Here is an 11,677-nt window from a genome sequence, read left to right as displayed (position 1 = left end):
GCGAAAGAAATATATATAGGCCTCTCTCCTCTCTCAAATATGGGCATATTAAAATCACATTATCTTCATATTTTAAGGCAGATAGGAGAAAAATCATAGGTATCTTCTTCAGCCAGACCATTTCCCAGCATTGTAAGAAATTTGCCATCGGCGGTGAACCTGGACATTTTTCTTCATGGGTTATTTTTCTGTTTCATCCATCTTGCATTGGAACTCTTGAAGATTCTTTTATTTAATCCACTAATAATATGGGTTAAAAAAAAAAGTATGTACCTGTTTTTTGTTTTATTTTGGGAAGTGGCAAGGTTCTACAAAGAGACTGATTTTTGTCTTTGCCAGCTATTTATTTAACTCAGGTTTGCTGTGGGAATTATGATAATTTCATAAGCCAATAGCATACAGAATAACATCACTTAATAAGCCAAATTAAGAAATAACGTACTCCAAACAAATGACAGATTAATCACACTGTTGTTCCAGAAAAGAGAGATGGAAGGAATATAGTCCAAATTTAACTTGAGGTATATCTTTTATACGAGTTTGGTTTCTTTGGAGAGGAGAGGTGACTTCCAGCTCTCAGTGCAAAAACAAAAAGTACTTTGTTTTTTGAGCACATTGCTAGGGAACAGAGGCTCCTGTGTTGGGGGATAGGCCCCACATATTATTTACTTGATTTATGCCAAGCACTTTATATGTTCTCATCTCATCTTCATGAGCCTTCAATATAATATTGTCCCCATTTTACAGATGAGGAAACTGAGTGTCAGACACAAAGTTACCTGCCGCAATCATTCAAGGTAACTTTTATAACTTAAAGTTAGCCCGTTATTAACCACTACGGTATGCTGTCTCTTTCAAACTGCTTTTCAGAGTTCACGCTCGTTAGAGTTGTTGCTTCACTGAGCTCAGGGACTGTTTCTTTGCACCAAAGCCTCTTTTTGAACCACATCTGGGTTCAGAGATATTGTAGAAGGCTGAGGTGGTAGTTCCGGCTCTTGAATCAGACTATGTGGGCTCAACTCTCAGCAGGACTGAGACTAGTTGTATGACTTTGGTCAAGCTACTTAAACTCTCAGAGCCCGTTTTCTCATGTTTAAAATGAGATAAAAGTAGTACCGAGGAAATGAAAGCTGTTTTGAGAACTATGGAACATGTATAAACCAGTGAAAGTGGTGTCATATCATCGTAGGCATGCAACGAGAAACCATTCACTGCTGTGATTACTATATAGCTCTAGCTTTAAGGAACTTGTACAAATTAAGAGATAGGTTTGTTTTGTTTTGTTTTTTTTGGTAGGAGCCAAAGGACTATTGTCTTTCATCAGTAACTGTATAATAAAAATTGTGGTAACTTCTTGATAGTTACACTGAGTAGATATTAAAGTACAAGTTAAATTCTGGGATGGGGCAGTTTGGAGAGAAAAAAAAGGAAACTAACAATTTACAGGGCAAATGCAAAAAAGTAGTGTTCTGTTCACAGAAGTGGGTGAACTTTATAAAAGTAGACAATTCCAAGAATCCTGTAGAACATTTTTTACTCTTGGATGACAAAGCTAGAAAACAACTAGAGAGTATCTAAGCTCAGAAATTTTGAGAACAAATGCCAATGACCAGTGAATGAGGAATAAAAATACAGAGAAAAGCAGGAGAATAGTGACATATGGAAGTGAATGGAAGTTTAGCAGAAGTAAAAAAGAAGGTAAACCAAAGATAATGCAATCAGTCTTCTGTTCAATATGTAAGACAGAGAGGGAGACAGAGGCCCTTCCATTAAGGAAGAATCAATTAAAAATTCTGGTGACAGAACTGGCAAAAAGAAAATATCCAAGTATAAAATGGAGAAAAAGGAAAAATGCAACATTCAGGAGAGAGAGAGCTCTGAGCTCCGATTCTGTAGCCATTCGGCTTACGTGCGATGTCACATTCCAAACAAGACAACTGCAGCCGTATGCTACTTTGAGTATCCTGAGGATCATCTACAAATGAAAACGATTTATGAAGGTATAAAATTTTGGAAAAGGATCAAAACAGGAAAAAGAAACTGGCTCAGCATCAAGATTCTAATTCACAATTTCCTGCCACTCAGCACATGCAGACAATTTTAGTAAGGATAATCTCGTCAAGTGCTTGTTCAATTCTTAAATTCCTTTTTTATTTGTTCTATAGATTCATTTCTTTCACAAATTATTATGTAATGTTTAAGATATTCCCTAGCAGTAACCACCTGGATATATTTCCATGGATTATTTGCTACCCAAAGTAAGCTCAGTGGTTTATTGCCACTAAATCCTACAATGCACAGATAAATTGAAAACTGGATGACTGTTTTCTTACAGTTGAAAAGCTACAAAATCTATTAGCTTTTCTTTCAGAGAAGAGGCTTGGCTTACCTGCCAATTCATAAGAAATTATAGTGTAACATAAAAAGACAATTATTATAAATAATTATTACATATAATTCAATGTGTTCGTTCTTTCTTCCTCTTTCCTGGACCACAGGAGATTGACTGGCTCTTCACTTGCTATTCCAATTGGTTATCATCAGTTGGCCTTATCTTTCTTTTTGTGTCCTTAACTGATAGCTCTTTCTCTCCTGCTATGTTTTTTAAATCTCCATCACCTCCCCTACATCTAGGTAACTTTCATTTGCATTTTCACAAATCTTCTGTGAATACTGCCTTTACTTTTTAGGTTACGAGATTTATAAATCTCAATAATATTTAGGAAAAAGTACCTGGCTAGAAATTGTAAGATAGGAAGGCTTGCTGCTAAAAAGATTAATCATGAATATACTGATATTTTGTGTGGAGACTACTACAGATAGACTCAGTGAGCTTTTCCTCAAAGTTCTAAATCTCATTTGGCAAAGGAACTTTATGTTAGCAAGTTGCCCCAAGCCCTACATGACTAACCTGCCTTATTTTGTCAAACATTACTCTCAAAGAACCAGATTACATTATTTTAGACAAGAGAATAACCAATTATTTCTAAATGGCAGAAGTAATACAAAACACCAGACATTTCATTAACTATACATACAAGGTAAGAATATCTGATTTTCAAAAGAATGAGTACAGATGTTTAAGGCATTGCTTCACTGTCTGCCCCTCCCTCGGCCTGAAAATCACGCTGAAAAACTGAATGCACCCTCAACATAATATATGGTGGGTGACGATGGCTTCGTAGATGGGAGGAAGGTTGAAACCAATTGACCAGGCGAAGGAAGCTGATTGACTCCTCAAAACTCCACCTGGAAGGATAACCCCACCTTGATACCAAAGAGTTATTTACCAAGCCAAAGTCAGGGGTGATGAGAGAATAAAAACATGTTTCAGACTAAATATTTACAGATTCTTTCTCCTGAGGCTACTGGAGGATATATTCCATCAAAACATAGATATAAAGCAGAAAACAGACTTTGACAGAGAAAAGAAGCAAACGGGTTTGCCAGGATCTGGGGGAGAAGGGAAGTGGCTGAATGAGAGCTTTGCAGCAGATCCCACTGGCAGGCAGTCCATGTTGGGGTGGGAAGGGGCTCAGGAGGGATGTTTCCAGGAAAAACTGAAGCTAGTCTATTTTCCAACCAGGTTTGTCTTGGAGAAAAATTACATTGTGAGGCCTTTTTAGGAGATGTCAGAAAGTAGTGGAAGATGTAGACATAGGTTCAAAAATGTAGACATAGATTTTGAAAACTAATAAAAATTAAAAAAAAAAAAGAAAAGGTTTACAAAAAAAGAAAATGCAATCATTCTAAATAACTTGGAAGAACAGTGAGTATTCTCACAGTCATCATAATGGAAATCCTGAAAAGAGATTTAAATTATCTATTGTGAAGATGGGGAGAGGGAAGGAGAAGGAATCTCAGAGTATCAAAATGATCAATTATTATAACAGGAAATCAATAAATGTCTAAAATGGATGAATCAGGAGAACACAGTACATACTACTTACTTATATAGAAGGCAAATAACAAAGTAAACGACTAAAAGAGTACAAAGTGATTATTCTTTGAGTAGAGACTGAGAAAGAGGTACAGGAAACTGATGCTTTTTAACCTAAATCATTTATAGCACTATTTGATTTTTTAAACTAGGTATGCAAATTACTTTGGTACAAAATGAAAAATTTTTAAATGTCAACAATCCATTAAAAAAAAACAAAAAACTTTTCTTACCTTAAAAAAAAAAACTCCCTTCTAATGACTATATCTGAATTCATTTAAAAAAACCAGCATGAATATTTAAAAGATGCATTTTGTAAAAGGTAGATGAAATAAATCTGGATATCTTTAACTACTGTTTAAATTATCTTGAGATTAAATTTGCTAACTTAGCAAATTAAACATTGAGAGCAAAAAACTCATTTTCTATTCATGATTTCAGCAAGCTGCAATTCCATTTTCAGACTTGACTTCTTAATTAAAAAAAAAACCGTCTAATAAAATATTGGTAAAATGTCATTCTTTTATACAAAAAAAAAACCTAAAATCACCCGAGAATCAGAAAATATTTAGTGAATATTACAGTAAATATTAATTTATCTGTTCCTAAGGATGAGTCCTAGATACTTTTTTAAAAAACAACCTAATTATATCCAGAGCAAACAACTGGTTGATTCTTCCAAGTGAGTCATATGTGACGAGGTAGCCTTCTTTCTTGTCCTGACACAGGTGACAGGGGCCAGCCTTGGCCAAAAAAAAAAAAAAAAAAAAAATGCCTGTGCAATTACCTTTTACTTGTCTGGCTCTCCTTCTAGAGTGTAAGCCTCTTGAGGGCTGTGCCCAGGTCTTATTCACTTTAATTTTTTCATATGAACAACAAAACCTGATATCCAGTAGTTTCCCAATAGATATTCAGTGAATCAAATATTTTAAAAATTAGTGAGTAAATCAGTATCAGACTCTTGTACAACCTCCTCTGAAAATGTAAAGCTAAATACCTATTTTTAAAAAAGATAAAAGACATATGTATTACTGCTAGTGAATTTTTGCACAGCACTTTAAATAAGAGGATACTTACTGAAAAGTCAATTGCCTTTGTCACGAGACTTTGTGTTTCTGTCACACATCTGCAAAAGAAAGGTCAATAGGAAAAAAAATCTTCAGACTGCATTTACTTTTCAGAATGTATTAATTACCTTTTAAAATAATATCATCTTGTTAATCATCAATTCCCCAGCCCAGAAAAATAATCCGAATTTACCACCAGGTGTCAGGACTTCAGCACTCATAGAAAAAGGAAATAATTATTATGATGAGATGGTGACTTTAAGGCACATCAATCACCATACTCTATGCAAATTATATATACCTTAGCTTTAGAAATGTCTTAGGAAATCAGATACATTACATACACAGTATATGGTTAGTCAAACACTCGCACACATTGTGCATTGCAATGGATGCCTAAATCAGAAATACAATGTCTACATGGTATGACCACCTCACAAGTAAATTTATAACAATAATTGGTGCCAAATCACCTAGAATACTTTTTCAAACTATATTCCTTCCTCTCATTCTCTGTGTTTGAGCTTATTGGTTTTGGGTTGTTTTTTTTTAACCCATTCAACTCCCGACCAATAGTGCATGTCCTCCCAGTTCATAATCACTTCTGTACTGAGCTAATTATTGACTGGAATATGTACTATACTTCTGGTTTACTTCTGTGCTGTAGGGAAAGCAACAAACATAAAGATTACTTAAGTTTTTGTAAAGCATGACTTAGCTTAGTGGTGGTAAATTCATCCATTATATCAATTTGACCAGTTGGTTGTGGCTACTTGAAACAAGAGTTGAGAAAAAATTTAAGACCACTCTTGGTCTCAAAAAACCAGATGCAGTAATTGGTGATGTTTGCTGAGGCAGAGGTGGGGCTGCAGCACATGCGAGACAGATGCCACCTCCACTTCTAGATGTCCTAGACCAGCCCAAAAAATTCGGTCAAAAAGTCAGATCACAGGCTCCATAATAGCAAATGCTTTGATCTACTTACAGAAGCAACATACCCTGGGAAGGCGTGAGACAGGAAGAGAACTCACACATTTCACCTGGGCCCTGTCAGTAAAGAGCTGGTGGTCTAGTTTTCTGGACCTGTGGTTTCCTCATCATAACACAACAGCTCCTCACAGGTTAAGATCATCTCTCAGGTCTCTACCTAAATGCCTAGGATTCCTTTTTCTCCCCCCTTTTCTGGCTAGTTTCTGACCTGGAAAAGCTGGAGTGGTTTATACCTTACATGTGAAGTTTCATCAACTCACGAAAATTATAGCAATCAATTAAGGCTCTTTTTCTAATTGTCATATTTTAAGTATAGCTATAAGTCTTAATTTAAATATATAGGGTATATAGAGTGTGCATTGCATTTTGTAGAGATGGTACAGCAGATGGTGACTTAGATTGACATTTTTAAAAAAAATTTCCCCTCCCTCCAGGACCAAAATTTATTATAACTGTTTATACAGCTTTATAATAAAAACAATCGAAATATTCAATAGCAGGGATTTGGTTAAATTACATGTTGTTGATAAGCGGCAACTATTATAAATTATGTATAAAAATATTTAATTACATGGGAAAACATGGGGAGTAAAGCTATGTTCAGGGTTTACTCCTTAGTTATAAGTTAATATGTGTACAAGACCGAATTTAAAAAAAGATGTTAACAGTTATTATTTTGGGTTGTGAGTTAACTCAATATTTCCAAAGCCCAAGTAAATTAATAAAATGGAAGGGGTAAGACAGCAATGAATGCTGGGCACTGTGGAGAACTAAAGCTCACAGGCCTTTCAATAGCACTCAATGTTTAACACTATGAAAGCCAATTAGTCATTTTAGAGTTCCTGGATTTGGGGATAATTTTCTTGTGTTTCTGTACTTTGTAAATTTTTGATAGTAATTACATAATACTTTTATAAGCAGGATTATTTAAAAACCCAAAGGTAGCCAGGCTGGTAAAATTAAAAAAAAAAAAAAAGAATCTTTATATTTCATTGATGGCAAAATATTTTGGTAGTTATTTTAGTCAGCAGGCAAATAGAAGTGATTCTGGCACATTTGTAGTATTAATAATGAAAATATGAGTCTCACAAATTATGGACTAAAGGTAGAAAAGATCAGCCTCTTTTTCAGAAATGTGTAAAGTAAGGTTATCCCAAGGTGATACCTCAGAAGGGCTGAGGTGGCCAGAAGGGCTTATGACACAATGCTGACAGAAGTCTGGTTAGTGCTTTCTAAGGCACATATCTTAGGTGTGGAGATAAGCAATCTTGGTATCCAAAGTAAATGCCTTCAAGGGATGAAGGCTCACCAAAATCTTAGCTGACTTTGGCAGGAGATGCTACATAGATGGGGAAACTTCACTCAGAGACGGGGAGAAATCAGCCAGACAGGCTGGGGCCTGTGAACACAGTCAAGTGAACACAGGATAGTCAGCAGCTGGGCAGGATTATACAGGACTGAAATGAGCTGCGCTACCAAAAGCCACCTTTTAATGAGCTGCTTTTAAAGACATCTCTGATTCTTCCTGCTCACAGAGCTATTAGAAGGTGATCCTGTAAGTGTCTTCAAGGTACTCAATGCTTTGTCCATCTTTATGTCCATGTGAGATGGACAGTCTTTTCCCCACTTTACAATTATAATTCCCCACTTTATAAACTAGTGAAGAGATGGTACACAAACCCAGGTCCCACTGACTTTGAGGCCCGGGCAGGAGTCACGTCTTCCTGTCTTTCATCTCTAAGCCTGACAGTAGGCTTACTGACCTTCTCAGAGTAGGCTGCACAGGAACGTTGGTACACTGAGGCCAAACGGTTATGCTCAGGGTTGGGGTGTCAGACATTAACCCTTTAAGCCAGGTCGGAGTCACAACAGTCTGGCGCTTTCCCACTTCTCACACTGTGCCATTCCAAAAGAAACTTTCAGATATCAAAAGGTGCACTCTGCATCTCGGAAAGCTACGCAAGTAATTAACATCCCCAACTGAAATGGCCAAACATAATACACATTCGTTGACTGAAAGAAAATTACTAAGTTTTACTTTGATGTGTATCTTTCAAAAGGGTTAACTCATATACATTTAGTTCACAATTTATAGTTTAAGTCCATCTTCAAACAAAATAGTGGCTTATAGTTATAAGCGTTATTTCCTGCCATTTTAATGTGTTTTGGTTGGAGCATAAAATGGGCATTTATGACTATGATGAGGTCCACGAGCCTTTAGAACATAACTCTTTTTCTACCTCAATTCATGGAAGCAGTAATAGCTAATGTGTAATGTGACCCTCCTCCCCCAATCTTATTCCTACAGGAAGCACCACACTTCCCAAAACATAATCTTCATCTATGCAGAGGTCACTTAACAGCTAAATTCACAAAGCAGGTTCAAAAGAAATCAAGACAAATAAAATAAATGGTGATTCTCATCTACGAAAACTATACTTGCTGATTCCAAACTATCAAGGTTACGTTGTATTCAGAAAAAAAATTATTTAACGTAATAAAGTATCTAATATACTTTAGAAATATTTCTATACAAAACAATTAGTGTTTAAAAAGGTGTGCTTTTGTTAGCTGGATGATTTCCTCATAGGTCTTGCTGAGTCTCATTCTTAGGAGCGCAGAATAAGCCGCTTCTACAGAAAATGCAGAAACACAAATAACTTTAATGATTTATGGTAAATAAAAAGGAAGTTTGAATCTATGATTGAAAAATGAAAATAATTACAAGTATATTAATGCAGAAAATACAAGTTTCAAGAGCTTAACATCAATCAACTGCTGTCAAAATAAATATTTAAAGAAACCAAAAATAAAACTGCTTAATAGTAGGAGAAAAATACCACAGAGAAGGAGGAGGACAGACCAAGAAAGGGAATAAAGAAAAGTGAGCAACAATCCCAAACGCGTTTTTATAAACAGGAATGTGCAACAGAAGAGGAGACACAAACCTGTCTAGGATTGTGACCAATGAGCTCACAGAAAGAGATGAAAAGTTAGTTATAAATCAAAAATGACTACCCAAATCCCAGAGAGTCTTAAATTCTTTCATCCAGACATTATCTAACCCCTCAGATTTGTTTGGTGCTATAGTGCTCATCATTCTCCATTAGAATGAAATGTGGGACAAACACATTACTGGTTGGCGAGAGTGTTTCAGAGCTAATTCGCCCTGAAGGTCAGGGTCAGCAGTATATCACTATGTTCACATAATAGATTTCTTGATATGGAAAAGTAACATGTCAAAGAAGAAATTAAAGTAAAATTTATTTTGAAATAATCATCAGAATCTCAAATTTTCAAATAAATGCATCTTAAAATGTGCATTAAATTCAGACTCTCGGTATTCTAGTACAGTGGTTATCAAACTGTTCTCTTTGGCCCATGAAGAACCAAAGGGGCAGGTCTCACAGTGTCTTCCTTCCAAGTCTTTAATATTAAAATAACATTCCATTTCTAGGCATTTATGAAAGAATGTGGCTTCTTAAAAAAATGTTTTAAAATGATGTAATCAACCTTGCCGATCACAAACAAGGACACACTCAGACTAGAGCAACCTCCCCAGGACTGCCCATTCTCAGGTGGTGTCCTGTCCACCACTGTGAAGCCTTGACCGTCCTGTTGTTGTAAGTCCTTCCTGCTCCTACCTCTAGATTGATTGTTATGGCCTTTTGTATCATCGGGATAAAATATATTCTATAATCTCCAACTTTTGCCTCCACAGCAATCTAAAAAATTTAAAAAAATTAAAAAAAAAAAAAACCTTTATGAAGGAAGAAATTAAGATCCTAAAAAATTATTTTAGCAACACGTAGCAAAGTCTACCAGAAAAAGACTGCCTCCTAATTTAATTTATTAACATTTAATTGACAATTTGCTAGTCTGGTGAGACTTTCTAAGAAATAGTGACACTAAAATGTGTTAGAGAAAATGCTCGAATTATGTATACATATTTGTAGATAAATACAGTAACAATAAATTGTACAGTAACAAGCAAATTGACAGTTAACAATAAGCAAGTGTATACAATTAAAATATGTTGAATAAGCTCAATGTTGATTTTCACCAGCAAAGAACAATAATGTTAGGGTTCAAATCATGATTCTCTAATGAACAGACAAGATAAAAATAAGGGATAAAAATGTAGGTACAGACAGCCAAGTTAATGATAAGAAACTAAATAAATGCAATGAAAGATGAAAACGACTGTAGATGGGAGAAAAATTTAACACCTATGGTGACACATGTAGACCAGGTACTCTATTTTCATTAAGATAAAGCCAGAATAAATTATTTGACAATATACTGTTTACTAAAAGAGGACAACTATTTCTGTTGGTGGCAGGTGTGGCGTTTTCATTAAAGAACAGTGAAAGGATGAGACAGTAATGATAGCACTTGTATATTAATTAACAGTTCTGAGACCTTCTCATTAATCTTTGATAAACTGATAAATTTAAGTAGAAAGACATGATGAATCAAAATGTATGCCAGTCTTAAAAAGAAAATCCTTCAAAACAGTCTCAACATCTAAATGGTAAACACACAATAAACTCCTAATCTGGCATAAGATTTTTTTAATTCAAGGAAAAAAATGTGAATGAGTTTACCTATTTATAAAAATGTGAATGATCAACAGCTCAATGGCTGGGTTCTCACACTGTCTAATGTCTAAGTTCAATCTTAAATGTTCATCTGGTATAGTATTCAGCTGTCAAGAGGAAGCAACTCAAAGGACATCACACAATCTATAAACCAGCTAGAAGGAGCCATCCAGACTTTGCCCTGCCGAACCCTCTCTGGGCGATGATTAGACAAGTCTTCATAGATGATATACTGTGTACAGAAGCGCTGATCAGAATCTGGCTTGGCATGGTACGCGACTGTATTAATGGTTTGAGTCACGTCACTGTCTGGCTTGGGCTTTCTACTGAGGATCTGGCCCCCAGCTGCGGTGACGAGCTTAATAAGGTTGTCCTTTGGATGGTGTTTGAAGGCTCCCCCAAAATAGAAGTAACATCCATCAAACAGCTTTGGCAACTGAAATAAGCAAAAACAAAAACAAAAAAACTTGTTAAAAGCAAAACAAAATATTTTAAAACGCTATAAATAAATGAGAATAAAAACTAATAGTCACGAGCAGTTAAGCAGTTACTCAAGGAGGTGCTGGGACAAGCTGTATTTCAAGTAAACTCTCCGGGTCATGAAAATAATCATGCATTTATAGGTTTCTTATTTACAATTTTTTCCCCTAAGATCAGTCACCATCTCAGATAATTTTTACTCTCCTCAGATTTCAGGTAAATTTTGTAAAAAACCAAAAATGCAAACAAAAACTGTTCATTAAGCTTCCTTTATCAGAGAGTTTATTCATATTTTGTGGAACTTAATAACCCAAAAATTCCATAGGTATATGAAATACGCATCAGTGATACTGGGCTAAACTTAATTGTAACAGTAACATCTTATCCATGGAGTTTTATCCAATTCTGCCCATCCATATTCAGGTCCCTATATTACCAACCTAAGGTTTCCAGGGCAGCCACAGTGCTCCGGGGTGTGGCCCACAGGGTTCCAGGGATGTATTCCCTGGGGCACAAAAGATTATAAAGCCATGGCTAGGGATCCATTAGCTATGAAACGTACTTTTTATAAAGCGTACTTCTGTGTGCTTTAGAAAAAA

The sequence above is a fragment of the Pteropus vampyrus genome, unplaced genomic scaffold (assembly GCF_000151845.1).
Source record: "Pteropus vampyrus isolate Shadow unplaced genomic scaffold, Pvam_2.0 Scaffold42, whole genome shotgun sequence".
Classification (NCBI taxonomy): domain Eukaryota; kingdom Metazoa; phylum Chordata; class Mammalia; order Chiroptera; family Pteropodidae; genus Pteropus; species Pteropus vampyrus.
The sequence above is the reverse complement of the archived record's forward strand: the minus strand, read 5'-3'. Positions refer to the sequence as shown.